This window comes from Equus caballus, chromosome 14 (genome assembly GCF_041296265.1).
Source record: "Equus caballus isolate H_3958 breed thoroughbred chromosome 14, TB-T2T, whole genome shotgun sequence".
Lineage (NCBI taxonomy): Eukaryota > Metazoa > Chordata > Mammalia > Perissodactyla > Equidae > Equus > Equus caballus.
Window position 1 is genome coordinate 22,963,046 of NC_091697.1, and position 25,412 is coordinate 22,988,457.

A 25,412-nucleotide genomic window follows, 5' to 3' on the forward strand; every position below is an offset into this window, starting at 1 on the left:
CCTGAGACTCCATTTTCTCTGAGGATTCATGTGTGCTCATGGAGCTTGTGTGTGTGGTGCGGATGAGTGCATTTGCATGTGTATGTGCATGTCACATGTGAGGATGTCACATGTGAGTATTTCGAGTTTAAGACAACAGTTACTCTCTGAACAGCTGGGCAAATAGAAAGACAGGCCTTTAGCCCATGGGAAGGAAGCCCACAGGGGCTCTGAATGATGACCTCAGGCCCAACTTGGCCCATGCCTTGAGACCTAGAGGACCGGAACACAGCTCTTCCCACTGAAGCCCCACATTCACTTCTCCACGGATAGCCACGGAGAGGGAGGATTTTCCTAAAGATGATCATGTCCAGGAGCACCAACGGTGAAGTGCCCCACGACCGACTTAGGGAAACGTATGAATGGCATGCTGGAGGGCAGATAGAAAAAGTATCCTTCCCAAGATAAACTCGGGCCCTGGTTTCCAACCTGTAGAGCAAAACTGATAAGTGAAATCACTTCAGTTGCTCATGACCAGCTTTAATTTAAAAAAATGATGAGGGCCAGCCCTGGCAGCCTAGTGGTTAAGTTAAGCGTGCTCTGCTTTTGCTGCCTGGCTTCATCTCCTGGGTGCGGACCTACACCACTCTGTTAACAGCCATGCTGTGCTGGTGGCCCACATACTAAAAAATAGAGGAAGACTGGCATGGATGTTAGCTCAGGGTGAATCTTCCTCAGCAAAAAAATAATACAATAAAATTAAAAATAACGAAAGGGAGAAATAGAATAAACTAGAATGTACTGAATGAAGTAAGGGTAACTTTTGTTATTGAAACTTTCGTTTGATGTAAGCTGTAGTTTGAAAGCCCACAACTAAAAGAAGCTGACCTTTGAAAGGGGCAAAGGTAGGTGTATTAGTGGTATCAGGCCAATGAGTCCAGTGCCTTTTTATTTTGGAAAATTACTGGCTATTTAAGCACTTACATATATTTTTTCTTTAAAAGTCTTTGATTCAACAATTGAGAGTCTACGTGTTCTGGAACCTGTGGGAGGCTCTGGGGCCACTAAGCTAAATAAAATACAGCCCATGACCTAGAGGAGCTCACCATTTGCTGAGGAAGATTGACTTGAAAACAGGTGTAACAGGGACAACCGTAATTATTGCACGAGTCTTCACAATCTTCCACCTTCTCCCACGGCTGTTGGGAGAAATTCCTTGTTTGTTGAGTGAGCATTCAGGGACTGGCTAGGAAAGACTGTAGAGAGAATAAAATAAACCAGGGATACTGAGTTGATCTATATTAAATAGAACTGAGAGAAGGATGAGGAGCAGATCTACTTATTGCAAAACTCCAGGGACCATTCATACAGCGTTCTGTGGAGGTAACATTCCTGGTAGTACCACTCCAAAGACTGTAGCAGGAATGGTGCCCTTGGTGTGTGCAACTCAGTGATGTGTGCAACTCCTTGATGAGGAGACAGAAATAAACATGCAACTAGATGTCAGAGGTGGCTTCAGAGAGCTGGAATTTGAGGGAGAGAATGAGTGAGTTAGTTTTAGGGAACAGCTGTTGACTGCAAAGAATATTGAGAGAGCCAGTCACTAGGAGAGAGGATTTTTCAGATGTATGCTGTTTCTTAAAAATTCATTCCCCTCTTTGCCATTTCCATGAGGGAGCTCAACAAAGACTTTAAATGCTTTTGATCACTTGTGGATTGCAGGACGGCGCTTTCTGGGACTTGTTCCTCTGCAGAGAGTGGACCTGAGATTGACTTTAGTTGCACAAACCATCATAGAACCATGGTATAGTGTAGAAAAAATTGAAGAGTGAGCAATCGTGTTTGAGAACACAGATGGAGAGCCAATTATTTTATTCTACCTGGATGGAAGGCATGGGTCGGGCTAGAGAAAGCAGAAGCCCTTTGAGGTAGGTCTCTAAAAAATAACAAGAAATTAACCTGGTTGCATGGGTGAATAAAAATTCTAGGCAGAAACAACAGGATGGTGTAGACGTGGAAATGTGAAAGCTATGAAGAGTTTAGGAAACAGGATGGTTTGATAAGGCTGGATTATTGGGTGAGTGAAGGAGAGTGTAGACTTTTCTAGAAACTCCATTTATTAACAGGTGTTTAAAAGTATTTTTAAACTCTTTATCTTGAGGAGAGTAAGAAGCAGTGAATAGCTCCACGACAAGTGGCATGGTCAGATTTCCATTTGCAGTCAGTGATCCTTCCGAAATGGAAATCACTGACTGCAGTGTGGAGAGTGGATTAGAAGTAAGATGAAGGCAGGGTGACAATCTGGAGGTTGCTACCACACTCTCCTGAAAGGTGAGGAAGTGTAAATCAGGATGGTAGCAGTAGGGATGTAAATAAGGGATTGGATTGGAGGGTCACTGAGGATGGCTTTAAATATGGCATTGAGGGAAAGAGAAGCATCATGATGATTGAAATTTCTCCTCGGATGGTGGAGAGGGTACTGGACCATTATGGGAACGAGGGATGGGGAGCAGGCTTTGGAGAGAAGATGATGGTGAATTTCGTCTTTGACATTTAAAAAAAATCTGGCTTCGTGGCTAGAAAGGATTCAGTTGGGCTAGTTCTTCTGACTCTCCAGCTAATGTTCCTCTATTTCACCCTTCATGCCGCACTATCATATCCTTCATGGTCCCATAAACTGGCCATTCTGCCAGCCACCCTGTGCTTTCACCCATCACTTCCTCTAGAGGGCTCATCTCACCTTTGTCCATCTGGCAAACTCCTACTTGTCTTGGACACTCCACGTGATGGCTGCCGTCCCTGATGAACTACTTTCCACCCTTCCAGTCAAGGTTGGCTCCAGTCCCTCCCCCGAGAAAACCTTGGTTGCCCAAGTTTTTGTGTTTAACGTTAGTTCAATACTCCCCACATAGGCTGTGCTGTTTGATCTGCTTGTCTGTCTCATCCATAAGACTGTAAACTCTTTGAAAGCAGGAATCAGGTATTCTCTGAACCCAGAATGGGGTAGAGCAGATGCTGAACCCTTATGGAATGAATGAATGAATGAACGAATGAGTTATAGGAGTTTTCGCTGTCCTAGCTGGAGTCCAGACTATTTTCTCTTTCCACAGTACTCTGCCCTCACCCTTTTCCAAGTAAATACTTGCACCTATTCAGATGTGTGGGAGCTTTGGGGACACTGAGAAATGGACATTTTTGTTAGGGGATGGGCCCGGAGAGTAGGATGGATGAGGATAAAGTAGTGGTTGCCTTCCCCAGCTTTCCTTGGAATGGTCTGTAGACCTTTGGAAGGGAGGACATAAAAGAAATAAATTGAAAGAACTATTCCAGAAATAATCTGTGCAACTCTGGGCTCAAGCAGAACTTCTTTGGATCCCAGCTGACAAAATTGTTGGGGTGTTGGGGAAGAGTGCCCCACACATCTGCACCACCAGCATTCCAGCACCCCAAGGACTGGGAGTTCTGGGAGCTTCCAGAGACGACCTCCTTGGCAGGAACGGTCCCGTTCTCCTGATGCTCGAGAGCCGTGGGGGGACTCTACCAGGGAATTTTGAGGAGGTCCATGGGAACTGGTGGAAACCAGAACAGAGAGGAAGAAGAGAGAATAATAGTTAGGGACTGTAGCTTACACACAGGCCACCCCTTGGGTACTCCCAAAAAGAGCAACAGGACACCTCAAAGTGGTATGATTCCCATGATACTGTAGTATCATTAAAATAGGTATGCCCTTTGTTTTAGATAAAAGTTGATGATATGTGGGACAGAAAAACTAATTTGACCTGTTTCTTTTTACCTCTTTACCTTTTTAAAGATGACTGCTAGAACATTTAAAATCACCTACGTGACTGGCATTATACTTCTATATTTCTACTGTGCTCCCACTGTGGACTGTGCTATTATAACCATTAAATGAACGAGGCACATCTATAGATACTGTCAAAGATGATCTCTGATATAAATTTACTATTAAGTGAAGAAAACAGGTTGTACAGCTCAATGCATAACCCAATTTTAAAAAAAACCACTATATTCATATTGCAAAGAGAAAGATGAGGAGTATCTGAAAGAGTCCCAGGAGGACAGCCCAGAGGGCGTACCCAAACAGAGCAATTGAGCAACGGTTAAGAAGAAGACTCTTGAAAAGTGTGAGCAGGGTTAAGAAAATTCAATGGAATGGTGAACCATCCTGGGGAGGGATATGGGCTTGGCGAAGGGAGGAGGCAGCAATTTGATACTTTACTATACTTATTACTACAGATTTTAAGATAATAAGCATAGATGTATTCTGTAACTTCTTAAATAGAAATTGATTATAGGGCAGACCATCATTGCTGACGGGTCTGGAAATTGCCTCAGAACTGTGTCAACTGTTGGCCCTTTTCGCCTGACTCCTAAGCACTGTCGTCTCTGGAACATTATTCCATGGAAGCAGCTTCATGCCCCATTTGATAAATGTGTTGTCAATAGCTCAAGCCAACTGAAATAATAATGGGAGAAACTTCTGCTTCTGCCAGCAACTGAGAACTGGAATGATGCTGGCGAGTGTTTCCTGAAGCCAAAGGCAGGTTTCCTATAATTAGAAGCAATTTGCTAGAAAGTTTACCAGGCTCTTCCAAAGCACACAATATGGCAAGCTGTGAAAGGTTTTTTTTTATCTTTCCCTTCCTTTTCACGACACGTTGCAGATGGAAAGCACGAAATACTCCCTTGTCCTGGGCTGGGGCTGTTATTTTAGAGGATCACGTCTTTGCCGAGTCAGTGAAGTGGGAAGAAGAAAACCAACTTTTTGCATCTTTGTGGGAAATGGGAGCAAATCAGAATCATATTCTAAACATTTGGAAGCTCAAGCCCTTTCCAACTGTCTCCACTGAGAGACCTCAGCTTTAGCCAAGCAGGATCTAGCAAGTGAAATATACACCAAGACCAAACTCATCGAATTTCCGTTCCAGTGTAAGAAAATAGGAAATTCAAACTGCAGTTACACAAAGAGCTATTCCCATTTCTGCTTCTGGAAGGCAGTCATGAAGGCCAGAGGGATGGGTAGATGATCATCTTTTGAGCACCTGGTACTTTCTCTGCTCTGGGCCAGGCACCTTGCCCATTCTCTGCAGTGAAGCCCCACCATTGCCTCCACCCCTTACCCCCAGCCCTGCAGTAGGTATTATTGCTATTCTTAATTTATAAACAAAACCAAGACTCAGCAAGGCTAAGAAGTTTTCCCAGGATGAGAGGAAAGTCAGGACTCAAGTCAGTCTGACTCCTACACCAGTGCTCTTTCCAGTCTACGGGTCTGCCCTGCTATTGGAGTCAGTCTTAAACAGATGGAAGCTTGGCTGTCAATGCCAGGACTGACTATATAGGACTCACAGGTCCTCCTAACTTGTGATCTCTAAGAGAGGGAGTTGGAGCAGGCTTGCACCTCCTCCCTGGTCCAGGACTGCAGCACTACAGCATTTGGAGCAGCCATGTTCCTGGAAGCCTTCTCATCCAGCTTCAGCTGCCCACTCTACTCTATGACACAAGCAGTTGTGCAGCCAAGCAATCCTGGAAGGGCCCTGATCCAGGATGCAGCTGTTCTCAGCCCTACTTTCTAACATCAGACATGTTGATGCTCCAGAACATTGGGAAGGTGGCCTCCTCAATCTTGATTTCCCATCAGTCTTGTGGGGATAGATAGGAGGTAGGCGCCAGGGACATGCATTGTGTATGTAGAGTATGGTTTGAACGAGAGTTGAATTAGAGCAGCAGCAGTCCTGGATGCCAAGGAAAGAAGACTAGCCCATCCATCCACCCATCCATCCAGCCATCCATCCACCCATCCTTCCATCCATCATCCATCCATCCATCCATCTATCATCCATCCACCCACCCACCCATCCATCCATCCATCTATCATCCATCCATCCATCCATCCACTCATCCTTCCATCCATCCATCATCCATCCATCCGTCATCCATCAATCCACCCATCCATCCACCCATCCTTCCATCCACCCATCCATCCATCCATCATCCATCCATCCAATCATCCTTACATCCATCTATCCATCCATCCATCCATCATCCATCTATCAATCCATCCATCCACCCGTCCAACTATTCAATCTGTGCTATATCTGAGATGGTACAAGCAATAATTGAGGAATAATTGAGGTAGCCCCAAATAAAAAGAGATTGTATTAGGGTGATGGATTAATAGGATCTTCCTTTTCATATTTTTAATTAAAAGGTTTTTTTGATGATTTTTAAAAATTTGGCTAGAGCCTTAAAGAAAGTGAGGAAGATTAGTAGACAAAGCATGCATATGGATGCAGAGAGACAAATACTGCATGATCTCACATATATGTGGAATCTAAAAAAGTTGAACTCATAGAAGCAGAGAGTAGAATGGTGGCTGCCAGGGGCTGGAGGGTGGGGGAAGAGAGAGGGTGTTGGTCAAAGGGCACAAACTGTCAATTATAAGATGAATAAGTTCTGGAGATCTGATGTGCAGTATAGTGACTACAGCTAATAATGCATACTTAGAATTTGCTAAGAGAGTAGATCTTAAAGGTTCTCACCACAACAAAAAAAAAGGTAACTATGTGAGGTGATGGAAAGGTTAATTAGCTAGATTGGGGCATCATTTCACAATGTTTACATACATCCAAACATCACGTTGTACACCTTAAATATATATAGTGATCATTTGTCAATCGTACCTCAATAAAGCCAGGGGGAACAAAGGAAAAAGCTTGGGCTTTGGCAACAGAGAGGCATGATGTCAAATTCTGGCTCTGCCTTTCCCCAGCTGGGTGAACTTTGAATACCTTTCTCAGCTTGCCCCTCGTCTGCCCTAAGAGGGAAGGAGTCTTCGTTTCCGCGGTGGCACTGAGGAAGGAAGGAGATATCCAGACCAGAAAGTGCTTAGCCAGGGTTCCCTGTGTAAGGATTTAGGATGCATTTGTTGAATGGATAGAGAAGGAAGCTCTGTGGGATGGTTTATGGGGCCTCTGTTACCCTGAATGATGGATCCTAATTGGCTCTGTAACCAAATGCCTCCTTTCATTTTTCGTGATTAGATAACAAGTGGATTATCCCCAGGATGGAGGCTGTCGGACGCTGGTCTTTTGGAGGGCGAGGGGAAGGCAGGTGACGGTGTCCCAATGCCTCGCCTTAAACCTCTTTATCTAAGTGGGCACATTTTCAGCCTGATTTGCCTTTGAAACTCTACAAGTTCACTTGACCCCGAGGTTAAGTGCTCCTGGGGCCCATGGCTGAACACTTTGTCCTGAGAATGGAAAAGTCAGCGGGCTGTGCTTTCCTGTCAGAAGCTTAAGCTGTTTATATGATCTCCCACCCTTTGACGGGCCGTAGAGGGACCTCTTTGGGTACCCAGAGAAGGCGCCCCTCCGGGATTTTGCTGAGTTTCTTGGCCAGGAAGTGCGCACCTTAAGTCTTGGGAGACTCATGGAAGAACCAATTTAGCAGGTGATGAAAGAGAGAAAGGGCGAGCGAGGGTGGCGGTGGGAGGGTGGTGGGGGAGACGCCATGTGGGCATCCAGGCCCTCGGGGGTACTGGGATGCACCACTTTTGATCTGCCCCACTGTGTCGCACAGACCCTTGGAGAACATCTGCAGATCAGACTCACAGGTCAGACTCGAGCAGCCTCCAGGGAGCAGGCTGCCTCCGACTGATCGCCATCCTGCTTAGTCAGACCTTCCAGCTACCGTTTCTTCAGCAGCTGGGAGGCCTTGAAGCTTTGCAGGCCCTGCGTGGGGCGGGGCGGTGGAGCATCAACAGGAGAGAAGCTCCTAGTGCAGGATGGGCGAGTGACACCCACACCTGCAGGTGTGTCCTCGCCACGCCGAGAAACTGGAGGCATCGGCAAGTCCCCTGGTAGGAGAGTGGTGAATCCTTAGAAGCCCAGCTGTCTTCTGGAACGCCGTGCGGCTGCTGAAATGAATGAGGGCCTCCTGTGTGTTCTGAGAATGAAATTCGTCCTGATGTGTTAGTAAGGAAAGGCTCATTTTATACTTATGTAAATACTTTAAATATATTTGTATTTATAAATGTAAAACATAAAATGTAAAATAAATGTAGCATAAAAATGTTGAGAAATAATACATGTGGTGTGATCCTGTTTATGCAAAAATTATACATTTGCATATGTTCATACACATGAACATAAAAACAAATCTGTAACATGCCAGCTGAAACTGTTCGCAGTGACTCCCTCTGACGAGGGGGTAGGGCGGGGGCGTGGGAGAAGGAAGGGAGAATCCATTTTTACTGTTTATATATTTTTTTAAAGAGCTTCATTGAGAAACAGTTTACAGACCATAAGATTTTCCCATTTAAAGTATACTGTTTTTAGTATATTTACGGAATTGTACAACCATAACCATAATCTTATTTTAGACTGTTTTCGTCATCCCGACAAGAAATCTCACAGCCCCACCGGCAGTCGCCCCTTCCTCCCTCGCCGAGTCCTCGGCAGTCACTAACTTACCTTCTGGCTTTCTAGCTTTTCATATAAACATACTTTTATACTGTGGGTTTTTTCTTTTCAAGTAGCTATTCCTGTGTGATTAAATAAACAAATAAATGCATGTTGTTAAAAAAGACAGCAACAAAATAGGGCACAGACGTTTCTGGGGACACTGGGATGGGAATCTCTGGAATGAAAGCCACCAGGGGCCAGACGCGGGCTGGGCGGTTGGCACAGGTGTACTTTGAACCCTCCACAAAATCATGGGACTTTTTTAAGTTTTTGTTATGAGTTGAATTGTTCCCCCAAAAAGGTGTGTTGAAGTGACTTTATTTGGAAACAGGACCTTTGAAACCGTTGAGATGAGGTCATCAGGGTGGGTCCCAGCCAATACTAAGAAGAGAAGAGGAGACGCAGAGACACACGGGGAGGAGGCCGTGTGAGGACGAAGGTGGAGACCAGGGATGTGTCTACAAGCCGAAGAACGCCACGAGTTTCCAGCAAGGCCAGGGCTGGGACAGAGGCATGAGGCTGCGGCCCTGGAGCCTTCAGAGGGAGCGAGGCCCGCGTCTTGAGGGCCATCCAGCCTCCAGAACTGTGAAGCAAACTTCCCGTGTCAAAAGCCATCCAGTTGGCGCTACTTTGTCACGCAGCCCTAGGAAACCAACACAATTTCTGCTCCCAGTTTACCGACAAGTCAACTGGGGCTTAGACAGGGAGAGACGCGGGGCCGGGTGATGCCATCAGAGGGCGCTGAGCCGGATCCTAACCCAGCCAGGCGAGGGGCAGGCGAGCTGTCTGTCCAGCTCTCCACACGGGTGATACAGCGGTGTCGTCATTCTTCATTCCACGCCGCGGGATCTGCCTGTGAAGCTGCTTTGCCGGCCTCAGATAGTGTGCCTGAGGAGGGTAAATAATGGACATAAGCCAAGAGAAAGAACCCAGGTGAGATGGCCTGCTGGGTTCAAAGGGTGGCAGGCGCACGCTCCTTCCCTGGGTCTCGGCACATTGCACCGCGACGCACCGCAGGCCACTCTCACCTCCACGCCCCCTTCCTGAGGGTCAGCCCTCCAGGTCCTAAAAGAAGAGGAACACCCCTCCGGCCGCCTTGGCAGACGCTGGCCGTGTGTGTGTGGGGGGCTGTCCGGGGGGGCAGGGGGTAGGAGAGCAGGCGCTGCTCCAGGGTAACTGACACCCTACTCCTAAGGGGCAGGTCCAGACCCCCAGACAGGCATTCCCATTTCCAGCGTGTCCCTAGTCAACATGCAGATGTGACACTGGAATGGCCAGAAGGCGGCTCTCACCAACATGAGGTGTTGAACCTGTGTCCTCCAGCTTTCTCCTTTAATCTTCGCCGCACCACGTCGAGTTACTCACTTTACAGCCCTGGAAGTGGAGGCTCTGAGAGGGAAAGTCACTTGCCCAAGCACACACAGCTGATACGAGGAAGAGGCAGAGGCAGGCCCGCAGCTGGGCAGCAGGACTCCAGGGCTGAGCTCTGGGCCTTCCCCTGCTGTCAGACTCAGGTGGCCTGTGTTCAAACGCTCTGCAGGTGATGAGAATTTGGGCCGTAAAACTGGGGTGATATCCGCATGCACCTCCCAGACCGTGGGAAGGACTGACGGAACGCTTCCCTGGGGGTGCCTAGCGTGAGTCAGCACTTTACAGAGGCAGAGGCTTCGTTGAGTCCCTGCGCTCCTTCTGGAACACCTCTTTGTCCTCTCTCCTCACCAAGGTCAGGGGTCCGGGGCGGAGGACCCAGTCTCAGCTTTCTTCATACCCCTGACTGACAGGCACATAGTAGGTCCCCAGGACGGCCTCTGGGAGGTAGCATGATGGTGTCAAAAGGCCTTGGGATTGATTCCAGATAGAGGGCCTTGATGAGGGACCTGGGGTCACAGGCCTTGCTGATTTCTACGGGCAATTTCACGTCCTCAACTGTGAGATGGGCCCCCGAGACCTCCTTCTTAGGGTTGTTTGCATGGCTTGACTGCCTCTCACATGTGAAAGCTCCTGCAAAAGCAAGTGCCTGTTAAGCCTTCCTTTTTCTCTCCCCTCCTTTCGTCCTCCCTTCCTGAGCTTGTTTCCTCACCTATAAAAGACGGTGGATCATAGTTTTGTCTCCCCGGGTCGTTGTAAACAATGGATGAAAGCCTTCTATAAACTCTGAGCCACAGGACACCTCAATCAGAAGCAGGGAAATTGTTTGATTTTCCTGCCAGAGCGGACTGGGGCCACTCCCCGCCTGCCCCAGCTCCGAGGAGCCAGAGGCCGAGGGATAGAATGCTTTCTTGGCAAGAAAAGAACCAAGCCCTGCAGAATGAGCAGAATTCCAACACACCTTTCCAGATTATTATATCAAGGGAGAAGTGGTTTCAGCTGAAGCTGTCGGAATAAATTACTGGCAGTCAGAGGGTGAGGAAATTGAGCTGTGAATGCATTTATATAATGTATTTACATGTCAGACTCAGCTCCCACTCTGTGTACTTTTTGTGGCTTTCAGACATAAGATATTTTACCAGGATCTCCTTCCCTCAGGAGGCAGTTGTGCGGGTTAGGAAAAGGCCCCAGACAAATCTCCAAGAGAGATATAAATTTTTCCTACCTCCAAATTTTTCTGTAAGGAAAAAAGATCCTTTACTATGAGGTACATGTCTGGGGACAGAATTCTTGAAGTTGAATCGGAAAATATTTTAATGCAGCCTTAGGATGCTCTTCTCTCTCTACTTGTTGAACTCCTACATATATGTCAAAGCCTGGATCAAAGTTGCGCTGCTCTGTGAACCTTCCTGACCGGCTGCTAATGCTGGTGGACCCCTTCTCTGTGCTTGGACCACCCTTTATAGATACCTCTGTCACAACACATTGTACTCTGTATATTTCCTTGTCTGTCTCTCACCAGAGGCTATGACCTCCTTGAGGACAGGGCCACTTCTGATTCTGGTGCCACGGAACCCAGCACAGGGCCTGCCATGCAGCAGATGCTTAGCCGATGCCTTAAGGAGCAATGTGCCTGCGTTCGTTGTTATAGATAAGCGAACACAGGGTTATGGAGAAGCGTGGGGTAGGAGATTATTCTGAAGGAGGGTAGATGGGCCGAGAGCTAGCTCCTAACATTTCCTGAAAAGCCACCAGCAACTAGTTTGACTGGACAAACAGTATTAAGAAACAGCCTACTACATACTGCGGAGGTTGATCTTACTGGGTGTGAAGTTAGCAATAAGATAAGAATAGGAACAGGTGACATTCACCTCGAAAGTCCCTCAAATACCCGTAAATAATAATAAAAAATGGCTTTGTGTATCTAACCTCGTAGATGACTTTCTTGGTCCATCTGATTTTGTGCTGGTGGCCCTCAATTTTCCCTTATGTTTTCTGTTTGAAGAAGCAGGCTTCCATCCTCAAGAGTCCTGTCTTTAGAAAGCTGGATGCCACGGGGTTGCGGTGGCTGAGAGAACCTTCCAACCCTCCCCACACCCCTGCTATCAGTTTTGGGGGCACGGAGGAGTCAGGCGAGAGGACATCCTTGTCGAGGGGCACGTCTTCACAGAGGGAAAGGCCTGACTCAGTATTACATGATATTATGCCACTGGGTCAACGGGTGAGCAGTATTTCCATATTTATTTACTCATCTTTTTATATAAAAGTCCTAACACTGTAATCGTTAACATGCGTGCAGACCACACAGAATACAGACACCCATTCCACACTAGCACCTGCAAGTGACACGAACCTCTCACAGAGTAGCTTCAGGAAAAGAGGTGAGTGGTCGCATTTCATCAGCCTTCTCCCAGGGCAAGAGTGGCATGGGCCCTGGGGACGGTGGGCGTGTCCTCGTCTCGCTCTGCCGCCTGTGGGGGACGGGCTTTCTCTGGGTGCCGAGGAACACGGCCACTGCCAGCCAGCGTCCTGTTTTTCCAGCTCACAACTAGAGGCATAAGGACACCCTTCCCCGTGATCCCGGGAGAAAAGTCCCAGGAAGGACTCTATTCGCTTCAGCCTGGGTGACCCCCCCCCACCTGCATGGAAAGAAGGTGGGTGACTGGGTCCTGGAAGGACGCGACATTATCCACGACAGCATGTGAGTTAGCAGGCTTCAGGCAGGATGTATATTTTTAAAAATTCCATATGTGATTCTGATGCTCATTCTCAATTGGAAAACGCTGATGTGTAGGTATTACAAATGTTACATGGATGTAACAGATCGAGTGATACGCTCGAAGACCCCAAGGCGGCTGAAGGAAGCGAGCTCGCCACTACACCGTGTCACTACTCTGTGCTACGTCTGAAAGTATGCAGACGAAAAGGATTTGGACTCCCGTCTTTGAGGAGCTGCTGTTGAGTGCGAGAGACAAATAAAAAGTGACAAGTGGGGAGACAGTCAGCTATCTAAGTGCACAGAGAAGGAAGCCCCAACGCACTTGCAATCACTAGGAAAGTCTTTCCTGAGGAGGGGGCGTTTGAACTGGGTCTTAAGGGATAAACAGAAGCTTGCCACCTGGGTCAGGCAAAGGAAGGGCACTTCACCTCCAGGGAACCCGATGTTCCAGAACCTGGTGGGGCTTTAGAGCCTGTCCCTCAGTCACGCTCCAAATTCCCTCCTCCCGCTTAGTAGGCACATGACCTCAAAGAGACACTCAAGTTACCGTTTCTGTGCCTTAATCTTCTTACTTATAAAATGGAGCCAGCAACCTCATCGTCATGGGCTGTTAGGAAGACCACGTTGGTTGATACTATAAAATTGGTTTACAGACTAGGATTTTGAGTCACACACACCTAGGTTTGCATACCTGCGTCGTTGCCGTTAACTGTGATCTTGGGCATGTTATTACTCTACTCTCTGTTTCCTCATGTAAAAAGACGCGGATAATCATAATACAATCTCAAGGGCATTTCTGAAGCTTAAGTGAGAAATAACGCCTGGACAGTGTCTGCCTTGAGATCGGGGATGTGGCAAGCACTGAATACACGTTGCATATCACTGCGGAAGAACTATTTTGCAAAGTTCTTAGGGAGGCGCTTGGCACAGAGTAGGTGTTCAGTGTCTCCCTCCCACTGCAGGGAAGCCTGGCCCACGGCTAGGAACTGTCCTTGATGGTCTCGCCAGCCCCTACGTCTTCACCGAGATGCTGAGACACAACCAGAAAGGTGGCCCTGGACCCGCCGTGATCAGGGCTGCGTGTCAGCCCAGGAGGTTCAGTCCAGCTCCGATTTCCTAGGCAGAGGCCCAGAGTCTAATGAATGGAAAGCTGACATGCCAGGGAGCTCTGGAAGAGAATTAAAGTCCATTCGAAGAAAATACTTGGGTCGGCTGGCCCACTCCACAAGGAGCAGCGTCCTGGTGTATGTAACAGAATTCCTAAATAGCAGGGACGGCACGGGCTTCCTTTCCTCGGGGTATTTGGGAACCAGAAGGAATGTGCACATGGCCCGTCCAACAGGCAGCTGCCTTGTGCTAACGGGCCACGCGGCCTGCTGGGAGCGAGCAGGCACGAAGGCAGGAGCAGACCAGCGCGCAGGCATCTCGGCGCCCATGGGCCCGAGCGATTGGTGCTACTGTCCGAGGCTGCATTCAGACCAGGGAGAGGGGAAATCCTATGGCCCAAGCAGGGCCTGGAAGACCCAAAAACAGGCAAACTTTGCCCCTTGAGGAACCTCACCAAGGGGAGGCAGTGACGTTTACTGAGTGTCTTCACTCTGTCAGGCTCCTGGTCACTGCGGCCCCTCCAAACCCGAGATGCTGAGATGAGCCAGGGTCTGCCGGGGAGCACCCTCGAAGCTGGCTGAATCCCGTTTCCTGAGAGTCAGAGCAGGTCCTTCTTCCCCTCTGCTGGGATTATCCATTCTCACGTCTAAGTGCCTTTATCCTTTTGTTTTTAAAACCAAGTGAGAAATGGGCAACGGTAGGGTGTATGTATTTTTAAATTCCAACCTTTTTTAGGCAGTCAGGTGGAGAGGAATTTTCAAAGCTTTGGGACTCTGAGAGCAGAGAGAATGTGGAGCCCTGGACAACCTCGCTCCAGGCACCCTCTGTGCTGGGCTCCAGGAACACGGAGACGTGGGGTGGGGACCAGCCAGGCCACAATCGCCAACCACTGGCTGGAGGTGGGAGAGTTTAATCCTGCTCAGGAAGTCCTCGGGGTGTGAAAAGTCAGGCCTGATGTTATAAAAACCCTGCTGAGAGGGTGTAACAGGCGAGGACAGATCGGGGACGTGCTCTAGCTCCAATTTTCTCATTAGAAAACTGGCCGAAGTTCTAAACGCACCCAGCGCACATTTAATCTGTAATACGCAGCCGCCTTAACCTGCAGAGAAGGACAGGTATTCATTTTCATAGATTACTTTTTAACTGTTATTTTTCAAAGAAGGGGGTGGGGAAAGAAAACAGAGACAAAACAGATGCCCCGGGCCCTTTGATCAGCCTCGCTGCAGACAAGCGGGCTGCCCGCTCGCACCTCTTTAACTGCGGCTTGCCAGGAAGAAAATGAGTGGTTTTAACTCTGCAATTACAGTGCCTGCTGAAGGCCTGTCATCGCAGCCAGGGGACCTGATCCCAGCCCACTCGGCTGCCCCCAGAATTACAACCAGCGGGGCCCAAAGTTAAACACCCCCTGTGGCCGGCGGCTTCCACTGGCCCAGAAGCTCCAGGCCAGCCACCCAGCCCCCTGCCCGTGTCCCCCAACCCCTGTCGCTATAAATATAGTAAACTAAGACCATGTATGCTTCTGGGCCAGGCCAGACAGAGGAGAAAGGAGCAGGAGACAGCGGCCTTATCTCACGCCCAGGAGTCGGGGAATGCGGCTGGGAGGGAGGGGAGCATGTGAGAGGCAGAAGGTCAGATTTCTGAGCGTCCTGTGCAGAGGGGGACAGCCTCCCAGGGACTTGGGGCGAGCCCCTTGCTGAATCAGCCGAGAGCCTGCAGGCTGACCCTTGAGATATGAAGCCTCAAATATCTATTGACTCATCTCAGCAGGAAAAAGGGAGATATTGACTCCTGCCCCTGTTCTCAGGGGATTTGTGTGCAGAGTTGTGTTATCTTCAGTCAATATCTATACCCACCCGGGGCCGAGCACTGTGCCAGGCACATGGCAGAACCCTATAAAAATCGGTTAGATGAATGAGGAACTGTCAAGGTTTAGAAGACAAAATTGAAATTCATAGAAGGTCAGCGTCCTGCCCGAGGTCACTCAGGTGGGGCTGCCAGAGGTGGGCCAGGGACCCCAGGGGCCTGCCCACAAACACAGTTCTTCTGGGAAGCATGTGTGGCCTGTCCCGAAAAGGGTGGTGCATTTCCCAACAGGGAATACAGGTCTGACACTGTACTCGGCTCTCAGGGCCAGCCCAGGTCGAGGCACCTGCCTCAGGAGCAGACCTTAAGGGGGAATCAAAACACTCAGTAATCATGATTAATAATATTTTAATCCAATATTTTCCAACATCAAAGCTAATGCAAAAATCCATGATAAACAGAATATCAAATTTTAAAACAAAAACGAGATCAGTTTTACAGACCTCTCCTTTGGCCTCAGGCTCCAATCTGTCTTGGCATGGCACTACTGACTTAAATTGCTGTGTGACTTTGGGCATCCATTTTCCCTCTCTGGGCTTCAGTTTTCCAGTCTGTCCTAAGTGAGCAGACCAGTCTCCTGGAGCCGCTTCCAGCTCTGACATGCTGGTGTAGGGACTCAAGACTCAGATTTGTCTGTCAGTGATTTCTGGCGTGGGTGCTGGCCCTGCAGGGGCACCTGGCAGTCCGCAGCTGTGAGCTGGAGACGGTGTGTGTGTGTAAGTGCTCACTCCCAGGCATGCTCCCTCGCCTGTCCCTCTGCAGCATCTGGGTGAGTTTCACAAGTGCCCTCGAAAGGATGTGAAGGAAGGCCCGGGGGGTGGGGTCAACTGCACACATGACATGGGTGCATTTGTGGCTCTGTGGGGCTGGGACGGCTCGAGGGGAGCTCTGCCGACTTCATGGCCGTGGTGATGACAGCCCATCGTGAAGGCAGTGATGGCTCCAGCCTGTCCCCTGGGATGCCAGTTCTTGGAGTCTGCTCTTCATTCATGTGGCTTTTTCATTTATTTCCCCCCCTCACAGTAGAAATTCTTTTATTTCAAGAACAGTGAGAGAGACAGCTCGGGAACCATTGCAATTATTCGCTTAAATTCTTCTGACACTTGCACATTGCTTTGTAATTACATTTCTGATTCTGCCTTTCCCCACAAATTAGTGCAAGAGATCAGTTCCAGCCACTCACCAGCTCGTTCATTCATCCATTCACTTCAGTAAACAGTTCCTAAACCTCCCATGGGACGGACGATCCTGCAGCACCCCACGCCAGGCCACCATCCACTGAACCATCCCCTCGGTCCCTCGGTCCCAATCTGTGCCACACGCCCACTGTGTGCCAGGTGCACAGAGGGGCTGGACTTACACTCCAGAACAACCCAGCCCCACTGCTAGTTTCGCAGAGCTGAGGACGGGCTGGGGAACAGTGACTTTAACCAGACAGCAATAGGCACACCGTAACACCACCTCCATGTTGCTTAATGCAATGTGTCAACTCGACCTGCCATGGGAAACCCAGATATCTGCTCAAACATTATTTCTCGATGTGTCTGTGAGGATGCTTCTGGATGAGGTTAGCATTTAAACTAGCAGACTGAGTAAAGCAGATGGCCCTCCCCAATGCAGGTGGGCCTCATCTAATCAGTTGAGGGTCTGAATAGAACAGAAAGGCAGAGGAAAGGAGAATTTGCTCTATTTCTGCCTGACAGTTGAGTTGGGACATCAATATTCTCCTGCCCCAGGACTGGGACTTACATCACCAGTTCTCCTGGTTCTCAGGCCTTTGGACTCAGACCGGCACTGCACTACCAGCTCCCCTGGGCCGCCAGCTGCAGATGACAGATCCTGAGGCTTCTCAGCCCCTTAAGTGTGTGAGCCAATGCCTTACAATAAATCTCTTTATATATATAAATAGGATCTAACTCTATGTGTGTGTGCATTCTGTTTCTATCGGCTCTGCCCTCTGGAGAACCTTAATACCACCTCTGGGAAGAGCTGGGAAGAAAAAGCACACAGTGCTCTGAAAGCTTGTAACAGCGGCCCCAGCCTGGTCCAGGGGTTAGGGGACACGTTTCTCTGGAAGTGTTCATGGAACTGGGATGTTATAGACAGCCAGCAGTTAACTAGGTGAAGCAGGGGAGGGAAGTGCATCTGGCACAGAGAATAGCATGTGCAAAGGCCCTGAAGAAAGGAGACAGGTTAGTCTGAGATATTGGAACAAGACTCAGGTGGCCAGAGTACCAAGACTTGGTGTGGAATGAGGCTGGAGCCGTGGGTGGAAGCCAGATCATACGGGGTCTCCCAGGCCAAGCTGAGGAGTTGGTTCTCATCCTGACTGTGCGGGTTGCTATTGTTACTGTTATTACTACAGTTTTCCGATGAAGAAAATATGGCTCAGAGAGGTCCATTCATCCATCCCTCAAGCATTTATTGAGCACCTACTATGTGTCAGGTGCTGTACAGGGTGTGGGGAGATAGCTGTGAGTGGGCAGACCGGGCATCGCTGCTGGGGAGCTTCCACCCATACGAGTGACAGAGGCAGAATGGGGAGTCAGGTCTGCCCGTCCCAAAGGCTTTGCTGCTCATCATCTCACAGCTTCCTGGGCCTGGCACTGGGATAAAAGATGCCCAGCATCCTCCCGGTCAAGCGCTCAGTGGCTGGCGGTGAACTGGAAGCCAACATCTTGCCTCTGGGGTTTGTTCACTGAGCCCAGACCCAGCACCCCCTCCGGCATCACAGTCGCACCCCAAACCTCCAAAGAGCGAGCCTGAAACTGAGGAGCCGGGTTAGGGGTGGGCCAGGACAGGGCAGAGGAAAGCCCCTTAGCCCTACAGCAGCGGGCCGAATCTGGACCACCCCCTTCCTCATCTCTATTTCTGTGCATTAACAACGTCACCAATTCTGCACTGCTCCTTTCTTCCAGAGGTGGTGGCTCTTTCCCCTCTTCCGCACTCCGGGCTGTCCTATGTGGCAGAAACGCCAGGTGCCGGCCTCGTCCTCCACGCTCCGGGAAGCAGCACCGGGAAGTGGAGAAGCTCAGGGGAGCTGCCAAATGCTGGGAGAGCACCTGGAGAGAGAGGCAGGTGGAGGTCCCGCGGAGCGAGAGCAGCCAGTTGAACGCAGCCCCATTAGCAAGTGAAGGCGAGACGAGTGGAGGAACTGCCCAGTGAACCCACAGATCCATGAGAAATAACAGATCGCTGTGTTTTAAGCCACTAAGTTTGGCATAGTTTGTCATCCTTCAAGAGACAACTGAAACACCGCTGGATGTGCCCTGGGGAGAATGTGAAGACCGATCTATGAAAAGAAAGACACGTTGTTTCCACTCAGCATCAATTTCCCTTTCTTCGGCTAAAAGCACCCCAGTTTCTTCCCAGTGTCCCCATTCTCAGGTATGAGCTGAAGTTGATCTGCCTCCAGCTCCAGCAGCAGGCAGTTAACCCAGGCCTGGCCAGTCGGAGCAGCCACAGCGATTGGTTCGTGATCAGAGCTATTCCCACGACATTTGCTCAGATGATCAGGAGGGAAACAGGTAGGCTCTTTCCAGCTGGATCTAAACCTGAGAGGAGGTGGGCCTGGGGCTGCTGATGGCTATCTCCCCACCGCATGGAGAGAACCTGTTGGAAAATGGAGCCCACGCCAAGGGAAACAGAGCCACCAGATGGAGGAATATTGTGGACATGTCATCTGGAAACCTGGAGCAACACCGAGCCTCGACTTTAGGGCCGTGTGAGCCTGGAATCCTCTCCCTGTGGTGGCCGTAACATGGTGCCCCTCAGAGCCACTGCTATGGGGCAAAGTTGACTGACAGCCCCTCTGCACCGTCCAGCACACTGGCTCCCAGGCCAACCCCTGCCCCAACCTGGGCTACATCCAGTGAATGACTGAGCGTTAGACCATGTCCCATTCCCATGGGTCCCCTCTACCTGGTGACTTGGCTCGAGGATACCCCGCTGACCTGGCCAAAACTTAGTGAGAAACGGCAGTGCAGTCTGAGGCTCTTTCCACCCAGCCCTCTTTCCTTCCTTCTCTCCTTCCGGGATCAGACTGGAATCACCCTGTCGCCTCCCCCGAGCCTTCCCAGGTCTGCCCACCAATACATCTCTTGCACGTCTGTTTCCACCGTGGCATCTGCTTCCTTGGAGGACCAGAACGGCCTCTCCTATCCCTTCTTATTACTTCTTAAGCCAGTTTGACTTGGATTTCCGCCACTTTCAGTCCAACAATATCTGACAGGCACAATTCTCCTGCGAGAGCACTTGGGCCTTGTCCAGAAGGTGACCGAGACTACTGGAGGGTTTTAAGTAGAGGGTATGGTCAGACCTCTTGGTGGAGCCCACCAGGTGCACTGTGAGGGGTGGACTGGAGGAGACCAGTCAGGGGCTACTGAACAGTCCCAGGGACACGATGTGTGAGCAAAACCAGGCAGGGGAAGGGTGGATGGAAGGAAGGGGGCAGATCTGAAAGATATCTTCAAGGAAGTCTTAAGAGGATTTGATGACTGATGGGAAAGAAGGATGGAGGAGTGGACAGGGAGGAGCAGACAGAGCCTTGTGGTTTTCAACTCTGCCTTACAGTGATGACGCTGCCCCTTCAGTGAGTGCTCCCTGTGGGCTCTGATCTGACTTCACCTCACAACTGCCTTGGGAGATAGCTAACATTGTTATCCCATTCTGCAGATGAGAAAACTGAGGCTTACTGAAGTTAAAAAAGCATGTCCAATGTCTGACGGATAGCAAATGGTGTTTTTGGGACTGAAACCCAGGTCCCTCTGGCTCTAAAAATCCGTGTGCTCAGCTACCACCCTGGGCTTCTCCATCAATGGGGGCCCTTCCCCTGCCGCTCCCTGCGCTTCCGCCCCAGCCCACCCGCGGATTCACTCTCTCTGAATGGACAGAGCAATAGCCCCGATTTCCTCACCATCTTTCATCTTCTTAGTTCTTTTTTCTATGTCATCGATTGTACTCCTTATATAGCTGGTTCATTGGCTGGAGAGAGAGAAAGAATGACAAAAAGACCTCACCAGAATGTCATTTACCTCACTGTGGTATTACTATTATTTTTAAGTACTGCACACGCTGTATCGTAACGAGTCAGCCATTTTTAAATGAACACAAGTTCCTTGATCCCAGTGCTGTCACTGCCCCTTGCGACCACCAGGTCTCATCCTGGCCTTACGTGGCAGAGGCCCCTGACTTTTTCAAATGAACCACTACATGATTTTGCTGCATCTTGGAAAGGAAAGGGATTTCGCAGAGACAGCATCTTCCTCTCATGCTTTGGTGGCAGACACCGTAACCACTTCCGCTTACACCTTTTGACAAACTTGTCCCATCCTCCCCGAGGAGATCTCCATTGATCATATTGTGTGCACTCTGCTCCCTACCTTCCACCAGCAGACACACGCCACACTGTCCCCACGCAGCAGGATACTCTGACTTCTGTTCGGAGAGTCACCTAGCCTCTCCTTCCACGAAATGAGGATATGAAAACTAGAGACAAAAGAGCAAATTATCATGGTCAGCAGTGATAAAAAAATAAATGAGCAAAATGGTTTCATGAAGAACTGATGAGAACCAGATGTGTCCAGGGAGATTCCTGACCTATCCTGGTTTTGCAAGGGGACAGTTGACTGCATTGAAACTGTGTCTACCAGATGCACTGAGAAGATTGTCCATTTGATGCGAACGGTCGCAGTGGCTGTGAATTGGCTTAACAAAGAGTATGTGCACTTTGGCCATTAGCAGAGCCAAGTAACCACATGGGGCATCATGGGTTATTTTGAGCGAAGGAAGGAAGGAGAGAAAAAGGAAAGAAGAAGTGAGGGAGGGATAATGGAAGCAAGAAAAGACCAATGTGTACCACCTGCTACGTTGGGCAGAATCACACAGAGTCCCGCTAAGGGGCCCCAGTGACCTGGGAGTGAGTGTCACCTGCATTGTGCAGGGAGGGAAGTGGCGCTTAGTGAGGCAAGACCACCTTGTTCATAAAGGTGGAGCGAAGCTCTGGATTGAGAACCTTGTGACTCCAAACCCAGCTTTCTGCCCTCGACCACAACCAGCATCAAGACGGGCACCAGATTAGTGACATGACACAGTCTCTAAGGACCTGGCCCGAAAAGCACCTCACTTTTCTGAATTTACTCCTGAAAACGAACAGGAAGCCAGCCCATTGCTACATCCTTTCAAAGCTGCTGCTCAGGTTGCCCCAGGCCTGCCCATGGTGTCACTGCGGTGACGGTGACCGCATTTTAGCAGTTGTGCCTCTGCTATGTAGGCTGGCCCCCACCAGGCACGCACACACTTCTAGGAGCCCTGGAGGGTCCACCAGAGCTCACACACAGGCCTCCTGTCTTCTGCCCCAGCTGCTTCTCAAGGCCCACGGTCACTAAGTCACTCTGTGCCCTGGTCCCACGCTGGCTCTGTGGGTGCTCCGGTCCGGCTCAGGGCTCCCCTGGCCAAAGCAGTCTCTCAGCTCCATCGTCAGCTCTATTGCCAGCTCCATCGCCAGACTCTCGCTGAACAGGGCTCAGGCGGGGGCAGAGCTGAGCTGTCAGGACAATTTTCAAGACGCACCTAGGGGACACTGGCCACTTCCTTCCGCAGACCCGAGGTGCAAAATCACTTCCTTGTTCCCTTTCGGTCACAAACAAACCAAAAATCTCACTAATTGACTCCTGGGGGTCTGCCCAGGCTTTCCCAAACAAGCCCAGGCTTGTCTGAATTCCAGAGAGGGCTCAGCTACAATGCCAGCCCTCCACTTTGGTTTGGGAAACAGTTTCCTACCAACCTTTCCACATGAGCTTCAGGATAATCCCATGAAGTTGGCAGCAAGCACAGTTCTTTCTCCTTTGCGAACGGTGACATCGAAGCTCAAAGGTCACACTGGGGGTGGGGGTGTGGACGGGACCTGCAGTCTTCAGAGGGCACGGCTCCCCTCCTGCTGTGCGCCCCCCTTTGAGCCCCTCCTAGTGGGCTTCGGGCCACCAGCACGCATCTGGAGTCAGGGAGCCCGAGTGCCACCCCTGGGTCCTCAGCTGGTTGCTCGACTCCCCTGGCCTCGGCCTCTCCATCTGTTAGACATGCGGACACCGTGCTGCCTCTCGTGGCTGCTGTGCCAATTAAGTGGAACGAGGCCCACGCACCCGGCCGAGCTCCTGGCCCAGAGAAGCTGGCCATACAGCTGGGCCAGAGACAAATGTCCCCACCTAAACATACAGCTTAGAACGCTTTCATCCTTCATTTGAGGAAGTGCTCCCCCACCCTAACCTGACACTTCTGCTATAAAATGGGTATAAAAATAATCTTATTCCGAGGGGTTCTTGTAAAGATTACACAGTAAAAAACGTGACGACTTCTTTGGAAACCATGATGGGCTGGTCAATTATTATTGTCCTCGCCAGCCTGTCACCAGGTATAGCTAGGCGCTCTAAAGCCTTCCTCTCATGAGCTCTTAGGGAACATTCTCCAAAGTATGGAGGAGAAACCAAGACACGCCCTGGTGGCTGAGCCCTCGGGATAGGGCAGCACATTCACCCGCACAGGCTCCTCCAGGCCTCAGATGAGACCATTCCCTTCTCACAGATGAGGAAACTGAGGCTCAGAGGGGACCCAACGAGCCCAGGGTCACACGGCATCTGAGTGGAGAACCGGGATTCAGACCCAGTCCAGCTGACTCTCCCATGACAGGGGATCCTGGAGAGGAGCGTCCCCACGGCCGCCCGCGGACCACAGGCGAACAGCCTCCTCTCATCAGCTACACAGGGACTGTTATTAAAAACCGAGGCACTGCTTGGTAAGAGGTAAAAGAAAGAAATGGCCCAGAGGTGGCCTTGCTAGAAAAAGCCCCCAAATGGCAGACCAGGCAGAGGCTGCTTGGTTGGGACTGTGCTGGTAAGGAGCTCAGGGACAGGTCCGCGACATGACAAGCTGAGTTATAACCTGGGACCCAGGGGCCGCCCCCCACCCCCCAGCACCCCAGCCACGGAGAAGCCCACTCAGCAGTTTTAGCAATAGGGCTGCAGCCCATGGCTGCCTCTTTGTCAGGCAATGGCGCCCTCTGCTGGCGGCACAAAGAGAAGCCGCTTCAAAGGGACACTGTGCAGGTCTCAAGGCCTGGCGCTTAATGCTAATAATAGAAACAACGGGGATGATAAAGTAAATACTACATAATGACGTTACTGAGAGGCGGAGGAGGAGGAGGAAGAGAGGCTGTTATGGAGCACTCAGTGCCAGGCACGGTGCTAAGCAGTTCACAGATGTGATCTCATTTCGTCGAAGAGTGAGTGTGTCTGCCAGCTTGCAGGAGAATCGGGGAGATCCCGAGGGATAACGGCCTTTCTCCAGGTGAAGTGGGGGCATGAATTCACAGCCGGCTGCTGCCCTGCCCTCTCCACCCCGGGGGAAGGCACTCCTGGCCTGCTTCACTCATGTCCTGGTTAGAGCCCCGACCGCACGGTCCCTTTGTACCCCTGTTCCGCAGGTGGCGGGCGTGCTGGGTGACTGCAGCACAGCTGCGCAGTGGGACACAAGAGCAAGGTGCCCGGTCTACAGGGTTCCAGATTTAGCAAGTAAACATACAGCATGCCCAGTTAAAAAGGAATTCCAGGTAAACCACACATTTTTAGTATAAGTAGATCCCTAATACTGCATGGAACATACTTACACTAAAAAAAAATTGTTTACCTGAAATTCAAGCTAACGCAGGTGTCCTGTACTTTTTCCAGCCTCTCTCCCCCGATTGGGAGACCTGGTTGCAATCTCCATCTTCCTCTTTCTAGCTGTGTGACCTTGGGCAAATTATATAACCTCTGAGCTTAGTGGCTGCATAACAGAAATACCCTCTGCCTCCCAGGGCCCCGTGACGGCCTGGGTGCCTCCCAGCAGCGTGGCTCTTGGGCATCTGAACGGATCTGTTAGCCTTGGGCCAGGCTTGGTGAATCGCAGATCAGGGCCAGGGCCCGGGCCAGTTTCTTCGTGGTTCTTTCGGGCTTCCCCTCGGGGTCACCAGATGTTCAGCTCTGCTCCCGACACCATGTCCTCCCAAAACTGCATCCAAAGGCAAGGAAAAAAGGGAGTTTCCATCCCAGCCAACTTCCTTCAGGTTTCAGGATCTAGAATTGGGCCAAGAGAGCCTGGGGAAAAGGAAGAGGTGGCATTTTCAGCCTCGGTAGTGGCAGAGGGCCTCTGCCTGCAAAGAAAAGGCAAGATAAACAGTTATTAGTCAAAAGCAAACACATCCCACTCGCTCCATGCCAGGCCTCGTCCTAAAGGTGTTATATGTGTTCATGCATTTAATCCTCAGGAGATAAGCACCATGGTCCCATTTTACAGACGAGCCAAGTGAGGCCCAGAGAAGTCGAGCAGCAACCTGCACAGATTCACAGAACAGCAAGTGGCAGACCAGGGACCTGAACCTGGACAGCTATGGGCCTGGCTGCTAAGGCCTTCTGCCTCTCCCGAGATGGCCGGCAGGGGCTGCCCCACCCGCTCTTACCCGTCTGTTCTCCCTGGTACTGCAGGAGGCCTGGCACACAGCGAGCCCTTAACTCAGCATCGGAAACAAAGGGCCTGCTAAGCAGTAGCCGCCCGGTAAGTGTCAACGATGGCTGTGACTTGTACTTCCTTCCCACCTCCCTCTCTCCCATTACCATCCGTGCACGACATCGCCATCCACATGTGCAAACTCCTCCTCCCATGGGGCGGAGCAGGCTGTGCCTGTGCACTGAGCTCTTGCCTCGGGACCTGAGCCCGGTCTCTGAGCTCGATTCTCACCAGTCACTGGAGGGTGAGCTGCTGATGAGGCAGTGCAACGGCTGTCACCAGCGGGAAGCAGACGGGCAGCCTGGAAAACGCCCAATGCAGGGACACTAACGGTTCTAGCCTTAGGAGTTTCATTC

General features: G+C 50.4%; 1 long non-coding RNA gene across 2 annotated transcripts; it reads right to left on the reverse strand.

Moving 5' to 3' along the window:
- Window positions 1-17,919: 17,919 nt before the first annotated feature.
- Window positions 17,920-25,191, reverse strand: LOC138917247 (uncharacterized). 2 transcript variants are annotated; one of them, XR_011424983.1, is made up of 5 exons: window positions 25,010-25,161; window positions 24,199-24,703; window positions 20,901-21,006; window positions 20,435-20,502; window positions 17,920-18,811 (listed from the first exon to the last, which is right to left on the reverse strand). It is a non-coding gene; the product is annotated as an uncharacterized lncRNA (long non-coding RNA). The 2 variants fall into 2 exon arrangements; XR_011424984.1 differs by having other exon boundaries at window positions 17,925-18,811; window positions 24,354-24,703; window positions 25,010-25,191.
- Between the last annotated feature and the right edge of the window lie 221 nt (window positions 25,192-25,412).